The sequence below is a fragment of the Jaculus jaculus genome, chromosome 6 (genome assembly GCF_020740685.1).
Source record: "Jaculus jaculus isolate mJacJac1 chromosome 6, mJacJac1.mat.Y.cur, whole genome shotgun sequence".
Lineage (NCBI taxonomy): Eukaryota > Metazoa > Chordata > Mammalia > Rodentia > Dipodidae > Jaculus > Jaculus jaculus.
In genome coordinates this window covers 45,507,335-45,520,880 of record NC_059107.1, presented here as the reverse complement: position 1 = coordinate 45,520,880, position 13,546 = coordinate 45,507,335, and the positions used below count along the sequence as shown (strand labels likewise).

The following is a 13,546-nucleotide window of genomic DNA, read 5'->3' as shown; positions in this document are numbered from 1 at the left end:
AATCTAGACGAATGCTCTCTAGTTCTTGGCTCAATTTCACCTATTTTTATTTTTGGTTCACTGCTTGCTTGAGCATAGCTGGGATTTGTAGTCCATTTTCTAGGATTATTGCAATCTCACTGTGGTATTTTATAGAAGCTATTACAACTAATAGGCTTGCTTCATGGCGTTGATGATACTTGGCCTAACCACACTAAAAGCTGCCTTTCCTCTCTAACCTGTAAAGAGTGATTAAGTTTCACTTGATGGAGACACACTGATATGTGTGTTTATCATGGGACTTAGTACACTAGGCCACAAAGTGTTTTCCTGGTCTACATCTTTTTTTGTATTCAAAATTTACTGAAGACAATAGACCCCTTCTGGTTTTCTTTTTCTCAACTGTGAATTGTCCTTATTTGTAACTTTTCTTTTCAATAAAATCTTTGATTTGGATAAGGAAAAATAAATAAAATAAACAAACAAACAACAACAAAACCCTTTCTGTAGGATCAGAGCATGAAGCTCAATGGTAGTATGCTTACCCAGTCCTGGATTTCCTCCCTAATGCCACAAAAAAGAAAAACAACCCAGCTTGATGGAACACACCTTTGATCCCAGCACTTGGGAGGCACAGGTAGGAGGATCGCCATGAGTTTGAGGCCACCCTGAGACTACATAATGAATTCCAGGTCATCCTGGACTAGAGTGAGACATTACCTAGAAAAAACAAAACAACAACAAAAAGCTTAGCAAATAAGGAATAGAAACTTCTTTAATTTAATCAAAGCATTTAATTTTTATTAAACAAAAACAAAATAAAAAACCCTTAGGTGGGCATGGTGGTGCACACCTTTAATCCCAGCACTTGGGAGGCAGAGGTAGGACAATCTCTGTGAGTTCAAGACCACCCTGAGACTACATAGTGAATTCCAGGTCAGCCTGGGCTAGAGTGAGACCCTACCTCAAAAAAACAAAAACCAGACCAAAACAAAACAAACCTTCAGCTAACTTTATCCTTAATGGCTGTCCCAATCCCAAACTCTCTCCCTGGGGAATGTCATTCCTAGGCATCAGCTATCACTTCTGTGTGCCCAGCTAGCCTCCAATGCCAAGATGATAAATGCTATCTTTGTTTTGTAGGTTAGCAGAGACAATCTTCTGTGTCCTTCAGAGGTAATTGCCTACATTTATTTTTTTGTTATTTCTTTTTAAACTTATTTAACACAGAGAGAGAAAGGGGGTGGGTAGAGAATGGAGCCAGGCGTGGTGGCACATGACTTTAATCCTAGCACTTGGGAAGCAGAGGTAGGAGGATCTCCATGAGTTTGAGGCCATGCTGAGACTACATAGGATAGAGTGAGACCCTGCCTCTGAAAAGCAAACAAACAAGAAAGAAAGAAAGAAAGAAAGAAAGAAAGAAAGAAAGAAGGAAACCCAGCCACTGCAAATGAACTTCAGACTCATGTGCCGTGCCACCTTCATGGGTCCTGGGGAATTGAACCTGGGTCCTTTGGCTTTGTAGGCAAGCGTCTTAACCGCTAAGGCATGCCCCAGCCTTTTTTTTTTTTTGAGGTAGGGTCTCATTGTAGCTCAGGCTGACCTGGAATTCACTATGATGTCTCAGGGAGGCCTTGAACTCACAGAGATCCTCCTACCTCTGCCTCCCAAGTGCTGGGATTAAAGGCATGCGCCACCACGCCTGGATCTTTTTTTTTTTTTTAATGAGAGGAAGGGAATTTATTTGAAATTTACAGATCCAGGGGAAGTTCCATAATGGCAGAAATTGGCCCCCCTTTCACAGGTCCAAGCCCCAGGTCCACGTTTTTTTTTTTTTTTAAATTTTTATTTATTTATTTATTTGAGAGTGACAGAGACAGAGAGAAAGACAGGTAGAGGGAGAGAGAGAGAATGGGCGCACGTTAAGACAGGGTCTATTTAAGCCAGGCTGGCCTGGAATTTACTATGTAACCCAGATAGACCTCTAGCCTAGTTCTCCAGATTCCTCCTGAGATTACAGGCAAGAGCTACCACATCTGGCCTGACCTGAATTTTATCTGCCTGACATGTGGCCCTTTCTGGGCCTGAGTTCCCCATTGGTAAAATGGGGGCCTAATTTAAGACAGTCACTTCTAGCTCATTCGACTCTAATCCAGACTCACAGTGGAGGCTGAGCCGCAACTTCCTTTTGTTGAGGAAATGACAGGAAACTGTTGCAATACTTAACTCCAGCATCAAAACTCCCCAAGATACTGCTGAAGGCATTGCTGTGGTCATTAAGCTTGGACAGCAAATTAATTTTTTAGGGCATTTCATAGACCTTGAGAAATGGTCAGCTGTCTAAGTAGCCATATTTTCTGAATACAGCCCAAGATTCAGAATTTTATTTTTATTTTTATTTATTTATTTATTTTTCCATACAGGGCCTCATTATGTAGCCTAGGCTGGCTTTGAACTCTGTGGTTTTTTAAAATATATTTTATTTATTTATTTGAGAGAGAGAAAGAGAATGGGCATGCCAGGGCATCTAGCTACTGCAAATGAACTCCAGATGCAGGGGCCTCCTTGTGCATCTGGCTTACATGGGTCCTGGAGAGTCGAACCGGATCCTTTGGCTTTGCAGGCAAATGCCTTAACTGCTAAGCCATCTCTCCAGGCCCTTTTTTTTATTATTATTATTTTTTTTTATTTTTGGAGGGATGGGGCTGGGTAGGGGAGGGTGGTTTTGAGGTAGAGTCTTGCTCTAGCCCAGGCTGACCTGGAACTCACTATGCAGTCGTGAATAAACGACATCCAACACCTGTCACTGCTAGACGTGAGGGAAGGGTGATGGTGAATTTCTGACACAATCTGACACCCACTCACACTTCCATTTCCTTTCCCTGCTTCTCTCCCATTCCCCAAACATTCACTCCTGCCCCTTCCCCAAAGAAAAGCTCAGGCACTGCCTCCTAGAGAACCCCCCACCTGCCCGGCTGGGGTTAAGACTGAGAAGAGAAAGAGGCAGTCCTCCTACAGAACATGAGATAAAGCACGTGCCACAAATCCAGCTGCTTCTGCCTCTTTGGAAGCCAATGACGCACATGCTCACTACTTTAAAACTGTCATTTGAAAATGTCTTAAGAACAAAACTTTCTTGTTACACCTGGAAATAAAACCAATTGTGGAAAAATTCACTCTAAAACTAACTGCCTCATCTGCTACTAAAATACATCCGTCAATCTATTTTTAGTATCTATTCAATAAGAGTTTGATATGAAAAGCTCAAGAAGTTTGTACCTACCTATGGCAAACACTATGACACCGAATATGACCTGTCACCGGCTTATAAACACCGAGTCTCTCTTGTATGTGATCCTTGCTGTGTGTTCCCCAAGATCTCAGCACTCTAGTGTTACCCAAGATGATGTAGGTAGAGTTAATCTGTGAAAGGTATTTGGTTTGTCTTCGCCTCACACATCCTGGTAATGAAATAAACGATGGCGCCACACCTTCCCTGAAGATAACCTGAGCGCTGACTAGGCAGAGCGGCCAGCGTGGCTGTCAGTCACTTTATCAGAGGTTGAGCTGGAAAACCAGAGGGCTCATGGAGTCCACCAGCAGCTTGTCTCGTGCGGATAAACCAAGAGTTCCTGGTTTTCAATACCCACCGTCCCAAAGGCTGGAAGCAAAGGTGGAAGTAACTCACAGCATGAAGAATACTGAGTGTGAACTGCAAAATCTGGGGGACTGACTACTGGAGAGAAGGAGGAAGAAAAGAAAAGAAAAAGGATCCTCATCCCCACAAGCTTTGGTGTGGGTTTCAGTGTCTTTATACGTTAGCTGCTACGGAAAAATAAAACGAGAACTTTACTTCATAATGTTCTTATTTTCAACTAGATGCTCACACACTCACAAAATATACACCCTATGAATATGAGGTGGCTCTTTTCTTCAAATTTTTAGAAATAAAGAGGTGCTACTACCCGTTCATTTATGTATTAAAAGTCTCACACAGTCATCAATAAAACAAAAGTGGTCATCTGTGATAATCACACAAAGGAGAAAAAAGATCAAAATCAACATTAGCCGCTGCGAAGAGGCTCTGGAAAGGCCAGAAGCTCCGGCTAAGTCAGAATCTAAAGAGTTGCTAGTAAGGTTTGATTGGTTTAGCACAGTCCCATGGCCTTTGTCCAACCCGGAAAAGGGCATGGCTCTCCAAGAACCGTAAGATACTATTTACTCTCAAGTTCTGTTTCCAAGTATGTTATTCATCTGATTGTGTCAAACATCTTGCCTCTGCCATTAGCTTTTGTACGTGGAGGCAGAAAGAGACCAACAGCGTCCTTCCGCACGCTCCAGGACGGCATGGTCCTAACCCCGGCGTGAAGATGTTTCTAAAGGAGGAAGGACAGAACGTTGTACGGGAGCATCTTTGGTTCAGGTCTGGCCTCTTCGTGTCCACCTCTCTGCACATTAAGTCTCTCAAAGATTCTAAGCCCATGCATTTAAAGACGGACACAAGACCTAATCTTCATGGTCATTTGTTAGATTAAGCATTTCGCTTCTTGGCCCTTGCCGTATGCTCTGTGGGACTACAAGGAACTTACACACGAAGCTGTAAAGTTAAATGCTGGTTAAAGCACGTTCTCTAGTTTCATGAGCTTCATGGTAAATGGTCAATATGACTTCCAGCACTGGAAGGGCAAAGCAGGCACTTTGTCCTGAAAGTGGTCTGAGCCAACTAAGTAACGGGAGCCGTGACAGCTTGTCAGCGTCACTCAAACTTTATGAACCCTAAACGTTCAGATTTTTGAGGTGGGAAGGTGAAAATAAGTTGCAAAAAAGATAAATTTGGCCTAAGGAGAAAAACAATTAAAAAGGAAAGACAGTCTAGAATTTAATTTGAAGAAAAAAAATGTAGTAAACAAGTTTACACCCTTGACTGCCTGGCACTCTGCCTTTTCTCCCGCAACAGTGTTTCTTCTTGCTCCTTGGCTGTAGTGGAGGGTAACTTCAGAGGGTCCCAGCAGTTAGCACAAGTCACTGTGGGCCAGAAAGAGTTTAAACAAAGCACTGTGAGCTGGGCCAACTCTAATTCCTAGCTAACCTACAGAGCACAGCGGCCATGACTATGAAAGTGACCCCATGATAATGACACAGGGCTTTTCCCGCAATATTCCTTCACAAGCAATCCCAGCTCTCCCAGGTAAACAGCTCCAGGCTGGTTGTACTATTGTTAATGTGGTCAATTTCCAATTAATTTAGCACCAAATCTGTTATTCCCACTCCCTTAAACTAAGTCCATCTGTAGTTTAAAATCTAAAGAGTCACATTTCTCTTTGCTTCTGTGTTTACTTTTAATCCCAGCACTCGGGAGGCAGAGGCAGGAGTATCACTGTGAGTTCAAGGCCACCCCTGAGAATACATAGTGAATTCCAGGTCAGCCTGGGCTAGAGTGAAACCCTATCTCAAAAAAACAAAAACAAACAATCAAACCAACCAACCTGAATTTGATCCCTAGAGCCCACACAGAAGCCAGGCCTGGCTGTAAGCATCTATAATCCCAGCACTCAGTCCTGAGGCAGAAGCTGGAGAATTGTGGGCTGAAGAGATGGCTCAGTACTGGGGTACTGGGGTACTGGGGAATGGAACCTGGGTCGTTAGGCTCTGCAAGTAAGCACCTTAACTATGATGACTAGACCTTAACTAGACCTTAACTAGATGACTCAGGTGCTTGCCTGCAAAGCTGATGACTACAGTTTTATTTCCCAGTCCCCATGTAAAGCCAGATGCACAGGGTGACACATGCATCTAGAATTTGTTTGCAGTGGCTGGAGGCCCTGGTGTGCCCATTCTCTCTTTTTCCCTCACCCTTAAATATAAATAAATAAATTATACATATTGCAGTGGCTAGAGGCCCTGGGGAGTGCATTCTCTCTCTCCCTCTCAAATAAACTAACTAAAACAAACACATGGGCTGGAGAGATGGGTCAATAATTAAAGGTGCTTGCTTGTTTGAAAAGCCTGTTGACCCAGGTTTAATCCCTAGTCCACTACCTACCCAAAGCCAGATGCACAAAATGGCACATGTTTCTGGAATTTAATTGCAATGACAAGAGGCCCTGGTACCATGCACATTTATATTCTCTCTCTTCTTGCAAATAAAAATATTTCTTTAGCCGGGTGTGGAGACACGTACTTTTAATCCCAGCACTCAGGAGGCAGAGGTAGGAGGACTGCCATGGGTTCAAGGCCACCCTGAGATTACACAGTGAATTCCAGGTCAGCCTGGGCTAGAGTGAGACCCTACCTTGCAAAACCAAAAAATGAAAAAAAAAATTTAAACCTTCTATGGTGGCACACACCTTATATCCCAACACTTGGAAGGCAGAGGTAGGAGGATCGCTGTGACTTTGAGGCCACCCTGAGACTATACAGTGAATTCCAGGTCATCCTGAGCTAGAGTGAGGCCCTACCTTGAAAAAAAAAATTAAGAGCTGGCTCAGTGATTAAAGATGCTTGTTGGGCTGGAGAGATGGCTCAGCGGTTAAGGCAGTTGCCTGCAAAAGCCTAAGGACCTGAGTTTGATTCTCAAGTACCCACATAGCTGGGCATGGTGATGCATGCCTTTAATCCCAGCACTCAGGAGGCAGAGGTAAGAGGATCACTATGAGTTCGAGGCCACCCTGAGACTACATAGTGAATTCCAAATCATCCAGGGCCAGAGTGAGACCCTAGCTCGAAAATAAATAAAAACTATCCCAGCACTCGGGAGGCAGAAGTAGGAGGATCACTATGAGTTTGAGGCCACCCTGAGACTCCATAGTGAATTCCAGGTCATCCTGGGATATAGTGAGACCCTACCTGGAAAATCCAATAATAATAAATAAAAATAAAAAAATAAATAGAACTCAAGTACCCACGTGAAGCCAGATGCACAAGATGGCACATGCATTTGGAGTTCCTTTGCAGTGGCTAGAGGCCTGGCACATCCATACTCTCTCTCTCTACCTTTCTTTCTCACGCTCTCTCAAATAATTTTTTTAAAAAGATGCTTATTAGCTGGGTGTGGTAGTGCACGCCTTTAATCCTAGCACTTGGGAGGCAGAGGTAGGAGGATCACCGTGAGTTTGAGGCCACCCTGAGACTACATAGTGAATTCCAGGTCAGCCTGAGCTGTAATGAGACTCTACCTCAAAAATAAATAAATAAATAAAACAAAAAGATGCTTCCTGGCAAACCTTGCAGCCTAGGTTTGATCCCTAGAACCCACATAAAAAGCCACATGCAAAAAGTGGAACAGGGTTGGGGAGATTGCTCAGTAGTTAAGGTGATTACCTGCAGAGCCTAACGACCCAGGTTCCATTCCCCAGTACCCCTGTATAGCCATATATACAAAGTGGTGCATGCATCTGGAGTTCCTTTGCAGTGGCTGGAGGCCCTGGTGCACTCATTCTCTCTCTCTCTTTCCCTGTCTCTTTCTCGCTTTCTCTGTCTCTCTTTTTTAATTTGCTTGCAAGCAAATTAAAAACAAAATAGTAGGGCTGGAGAGATGGCTTAGTGGTTAAGTGTTTGCCTGTGAAGCCTAAGGACCCTAGTTCGAGGCTCAATTCCCCAGGACCCACGTAAATCAGATGCCCAGGTGGTGCATACATCTGGAGTTCATTTGCAGTGGCTGGAGGCCCTGGCATGCCCATTCTATCTGCCTCTTTCTCTGTCTGTCACTCTCAAATAAATAAATAAAAATAAACAAAAAATTAAAAATATATTTAAAAGAAGTATCCAAGCATGGTGGCACACACCTTTCATCCCAGCATTTGGGAGGCACAGGATTGTTTGTTTGAGGCCAGCCTGACACTAATTCCAGATTCCAGGTCAGCTTGGGCTAGAGCAAGACTTCCTTCAAACAAGAACCAAAAAAAAAAAAGAACTGGAACAAGCATCTGGGTGGGACATAGTGGCATACATCTTTTAATCCCAGCACTCTAGAGGCAGACAGGTAGCTGGGTCATTGTAAATTTAAGGCCAGCCTGGGACTACAGAGTGAGTTCCAGGTCAGCCCGGGGCTAGAGTAAGACCCTGTCTTAAAAAAACATTTTTTTTTTTTTTAAGCTAGGCATGGTGGTGCACACCTTTAATCCCAGCACTCAGGAGGCAGGAGGTAGGAGTATCACTGTGAGTTCAAGGCTACCCTGAGACTGATTTCTAGGTCAGCTTGAGCTAGAGTAAGACTTTACCTCAAAAAAAAAAAAATTATTTTAATGTACTAAAAGCAAACCGTAGTCTTTCCCACATGTTTTATTGGTCATGAAAGACCTCCCTGGACTTTCCTCTGTAGAGTTGACAATTTGACAAATATTTTACAGTCAACCCTGTGGGATTTTTTTTTTTCCGGAGTGTGGGGGAGTGAGTGTTGATTTTTGTTTTTTGTTTTTTCAAGGTAGGGTCTCGCTCTGGCCCACGCTGACCTGGAATTCACTATGTAGTCTCAGGGTGGCCTCGAACTCACGGCGATCCTCCTACCTCTGCTGGGATTAAAGACATGTGACACTACACTGGCATGTTTTGTTTTGTTTTTCGAAATAAGGTCTCACTCTAACCTAGGTTTACCTGGAACTCACTTTGACACCAGGCTGGCCTTGAACTCATGGCAATCCCTTTACTCAGTCAGCCTTTGGAGTGCTGGGAGTAAAGGCTTGCACCCCCACACTGGGTAGTCAACCCTTTAAGGTGCTGAGTCCTAATGTACTCAGCCAGTCTTGGGCAGGCCTGTTCGTTATTTTAAAACATTGCTGATTACAGACTCAACAAGTGAACGGGCCTCATACCGTGGGCTAATTCATCCTTGCCATGCAAGCCTGGTTCAATCTCCAGACCAAGGTCTCTCTCAAAAAAGATGGATCCCCGGCTGGAGAGATGGCTTAGCGGTTAAGCACTTGCTTGTGAGGACTAAGGACACCAGTTTCCCAGGATCCCCCAGGACCCACTTTAGCCAGATGCACAAGGTGGCGCATGCATCTGAAGTTCTTTTGCAGTGGCTGGAGGCCTTGGCGCACCCATTCAATTTCTCTCTCTCTGCCTCTTTCTCTCTGTTGCACTGAAATAAATAAATCTCTTTCTCTGTCGCTCTCAAATAAGTAAATAGAAATAAACAACAACAACAACAACAAAACCAGATGGATCCCCACTTTTATTTATTTTGAGGTAGGGTCTCACTAGCCCAGGCTGACTTGGAATACACTACTATATTCTCTGGGTGGCCTAGAGCTCAAGGCTATCCTACCTCTGACTCCCGAGTTCAGGGATTACAGGCGCGCGCCACCGCCAGCTCCGGCTCCCCCCTTTATCTGTCTGCGAGTTCCGCAGGTGTACATATCACCAGGTGGGAGGAGAGAGTCCCAGGGGACCCTGACCAGAGCTGGTGCACCGCCCCCGGAGCGGGTGGGAGCCAGAACTGAGGAGAGTCACGCCGTGCGTGGGAGCGATCTCCCCGCGCGCGGGCGGAGCGCATGCAAACACGTCCGGGCTGGAGTCGTCTCCGCCCTCGTCCACAGCGCCTCCGGGACGAGGTCTCGGGACAGACCCACGCACACACGTCCGCGCTCCGCCGCCGGGAACTACAAATCCCAGAAGGCAGCGGACCACGGGGCGGGGCGTTGCCCGCGATCCACTCCTCCCGGGGTGGCGTGGGGCGCGGTGTAGCCCTCCTTGTGGGCTGGGGGCGCCGCTGGCTGTGGAGGAGGGGGTGTCGTCCCCTCGCGGGCCTGGCGCTGCCGCCCCGCACCCAGGGCTGACCCCAGGAGGGGCTGGTCCGCCCGCCTCCGCGAACGCCCGCCCGTCGGCCGGGAGAGCGAGGCTGCAGGGGCGGGGTGATGGAGGGGGCCTGGGCCCGCGATCGAGGGGCTCCGAGCGCACCTCCCGCGCGCGCCCTTCCCAGCTGCCTGCAGTAGCTCAGCCTCCAAGGCAGGACTGAGCCTGTTGCAGCCCTCGAGTGGCCTGCAAGTCTCCAGGAGAAGCCCGCGCAAGGCTCGAGTCCGTGTTCCCAGATGTGGGTGGGTAGGCGTTTGTCCCGTGCCCCACACCAGCTTCACGTGCATTGCGAGACGAGGAGGACGGGCTGCCTTGAGGTCCTAACGAAGGTACTGAGCATCCTCGCAAAGGGTTCTGGCGCCCAGCCCACCTGTGTTAACTCTGGTCTTAACTCCCCAGGTTGCCCAAGAAGACTCTCGAGGTGCTAGAAAAAAGCGGGGAGGGACTTACCCAAAGACTTCAGTGCAAACCAGCCTGTTGGGCGGATGAGCTGCGCTGAAGCCCCACTTCATCCACCGCCGTGGCTAGAGCAGCTCTCTCCAGAGGCCTCCTCAGCTGATTTCTGGCTCCCATGTGAGGGCTCAGGTTACACCTGTATCTGAGCACTGACACCACAGTGGCCAGGAACATGGTGGACTTTCTGTCTCCAACCCCGTTTTGAGTTTTTACACTTCCGATCTGCGCGGGTACTGCCACCAGCCTGGCCATCCAGGTAGGTACGTGAGCTCTGAAGGCATAGCCGTGGCCCTGTGGTTCAACTGAGATTCTGCAGTTAGTTAGGTTGAAACCAGCTACTTCCTGGATATATTCTATTTAGTCTTGAAACAGAAACAACTTCAGAAGAGATTCAAAGTAGGCTGCCCGGATTCTCTTGGTAGCAAGAAGGAAAATCACAGTAACTGGTTGCTGGTCGCTAAGCGTGTCCATCCCTGCCTGGCAATTTTTTTTTTTGATATATTTATTTATTTATTTATTTGAGAGCGACAGACAGAGAGAGAAAGAGGCAGAGAGAAAGAGAGAGAATGAATGGGCGCGCCGGGGCCTCCAGCCAGTGCAAAGTAACTCCAGACGCGAGTGCCCTCTTGTGCATCTGGCTAACGTGGGTCCTGGAGGGGTACTTAGGCTTCACAGGCAAGCGCTTAACCTAAACCATCTCTCCAGCCCTGCCTGGAAATTTCTCTAAAAGACTTATTTTTCTGAGATAGGAGTATCATGAGTTTAAGACCGGCTTGGGCCTTATAGTAAAACCCTATCTCAAAAAAAAAAAAAAAAAAAAAAGGCTGGAGAGATGGCTTAGCGGTTAAGCGCTTGCCTGTGAAGCCTAAGGCCCCGGTTCGAGGCTCGGTTCCCCAGGTCCCACGTTAGCCAGATGCACAAGGGGGCGCACGCGTCTGGAGTTCGTTTGCAGAGGCTGGAAGCCCTGGCGCGCCCATTCTCTCTCTCTCCCTATATCTGTCTTTCTGTGTCTGTCGCTCTCAAATAAATAAATAATTAATTTAAAAAAAAGAAAGAAAGAAAGAAATAACAAACAAAAAGGCAACCATGGGCTTTTTCATTTCCAGAACCTCTGTCCCACTGTATAGGAGCTTTGCCTTCCTTCTTTTTCTTAAATTCTAATAGCAGTTTTCTAAACTTAAGAAAGAAAGAAGGAAGGAAGGCGGGCGGGCTGGAACAATGGCTTGGTGGTGAAGGTGTTTGCTTGCAAAGCTAAAGGACCCAGGTTCGATTTTCCAGGACCCACATAGTCCAGATGCTACATGGTGGCGCACGCATCCGGAGTTCATTTGCAGTGGCTGAAGGCTCTGGCATGCCCATTCATTCTCTCTCTCAAATAAATAAATATAAATAATTTTATTTATTTATTTATTTATTTGAGGGCGACAGACACAGAAAGGCAGATAGAGGGAGAGAGAGAATGGGTGCGCCAGGGCTTCCAGCCTCTGCAAACGAACTCCAGACGCGTGAGCCCCCTTGTGCATCTGGCTAACGTGGGACCTGGGGAACCGAGCCTCGAACCGGGGTCCTTAGGCTTCACAGGCAAGCGCTTAACCGCTAAGCCATCTCTCCAGCCCTAAATAATTTTTTTTAAAGAGCAGGGAGAGGGGTGAACGTGGTGGTACATGCCTTTAATCCCAGTGCTTGGGAAGCAGAGGTAGAAGGATTGCTGTCAATTCGAGGCCATTTGAGACTACATAGTGAATTCCAGGTCTGCCTTGGCTAGAGTGAAACCCTACCTAAATAAAATAAAATAAAATAAAAAAGCAACCAGCATTTTAAGGGGTGTGTGTGTGTGTGCGTGTGAGTGCACTCTTGCTATGGTGTGTTTATGTGGAGGTCAGAGAACAACTTTTGGGTGTCGATCCTCACCTTTTCTACTTCATTTAAAACTGGGCCTCTCACTGTTCACTGATCTGTGTAGTCCATGAACTTCAGGAGATTCGTGTAGGTGTGCAGAGGTTACAGAAACCCTCCACAAAGCCCAGTTTTTACGTGGGGTCTGGAATCAGGTACTGACACTTGCATAGCAAGTGCTTGAGACGTCTCATGAGTCTCTTAAGTAGTCCTGTCCCCCTAGAGGTGTAGGTAGGTACCAGAACAGTAGTTGTTTGAGTCCCTGCACTCTACGAGGACAATCTCTCACTATTAGAATTTCTCTTTTTAAATTTATTTTATTTGAGAGAGAGAGAGAGAGAGAAAGAATGGGCGCCCCACGGCCTTCAGCCACTGCAGCCAAACTCCAGACACATGCACCACCTTGTGCATCTGGCTTATGTGGATCCTACGGAATCAAACCTGGGTCCTTTGGCTTTGCAGACAAGCGTCTTAACAGCTAAGCCATCTCTCCAGTACTAGAATGAATGTATGTATGTATATATGTATGTATGTTTGTTTGTTTCCTTCCTTCTTTCTTTTTCTTTCTTTCTGCAAGGTAGGGTCTCACTCTAACCCAGGCTGACTTGGAATTCATGACTGTAGTCTCAGGCTGGCCTGGAACTCACAAGTGATCCTTCTACTTCTACCTCCACATCTGGCTTCTATTAGAATTTTTCTAAGCAGGGAATGGTGGTGCACATATTTCTGGGCTAGAATGAGACCCTCTCTCAAACATAAATAAATAGAGTAGAATTTTTCTAAAGCTGGATGTGATGGCACATGCCTGTAATCCCTGCCCTTGGATATGGAAATAGGAAGATCAGGAGTTCAAGGTCACTCTCAGCTATATAGAGAGTTTGAGGTCAGCCTGGGCTACATGAGACCCTATTTCAACAACAGCAGCATAAACAAGGGGCTGGGGCTCAATGGTTAGGAGCGGTTGCTGTGCAAGCATGAGCACCTGAGTGAAATCCTTAGCCCCTGTATGCTAAATCCTTAGCTGAGTGTGGCTGCACATGCCTGTAACTCCAGCCCTGATGGGACTAGAGACCAAAGGATTGCTGAGAGTCACTGCTCAGCCAGTGTAACTGAAAAAATGAAGAGCGCCAGGTTCAACGAGAGAGTCTGTCAGAGAAGGAGAAAGGGAAATTAAAAAGAACATACAGGCTGGGAAGATGGCTTAGTGGTTGGGGCACTTGCCTGGGAAGCCTAAGGACCCAAGTTTGATTCCCCAGGACCCATGTAAGCCAGGTGTACAAGGTGGTGTATATATCTGGAGTTTGTTTGCAGTGGCTAGAGGCCCATTCTATCTGCCTCTTTCTCCCTCTCCCTCCCTCTCAAATAAATAAATAAATGTATTTTAAAAAATCTGATGTCTTTCTCTGTTTATGCATACATATAG

The 13,546-nt window shown here is 46.3% G+C and overlaps 1 protein-coding gene across 1 annotated transcript in view; it reads right to left on the bottom strand.

Annotated features, from left to right (window-relative positions):
• The window catches only part of Capg (capping actin protein, gelsolin like), a 36,536-nt gene extending 25,988 nt beyond the window's left edge, over positions 1-10,548 (bottom strand). Inside the window, exon 1 of the mRNA XM_045153079.1 lies at positions 10,222-10,548. The gene's annotated coding sequence lies outside the window, so the exon portion shown is untranslated. The remainder of the gene's footprint in view (positions 1-10,221) is intronic.
• Between the last annotated feature and the right edge of the window lie 2,998 nt (positions 10,549-13,546).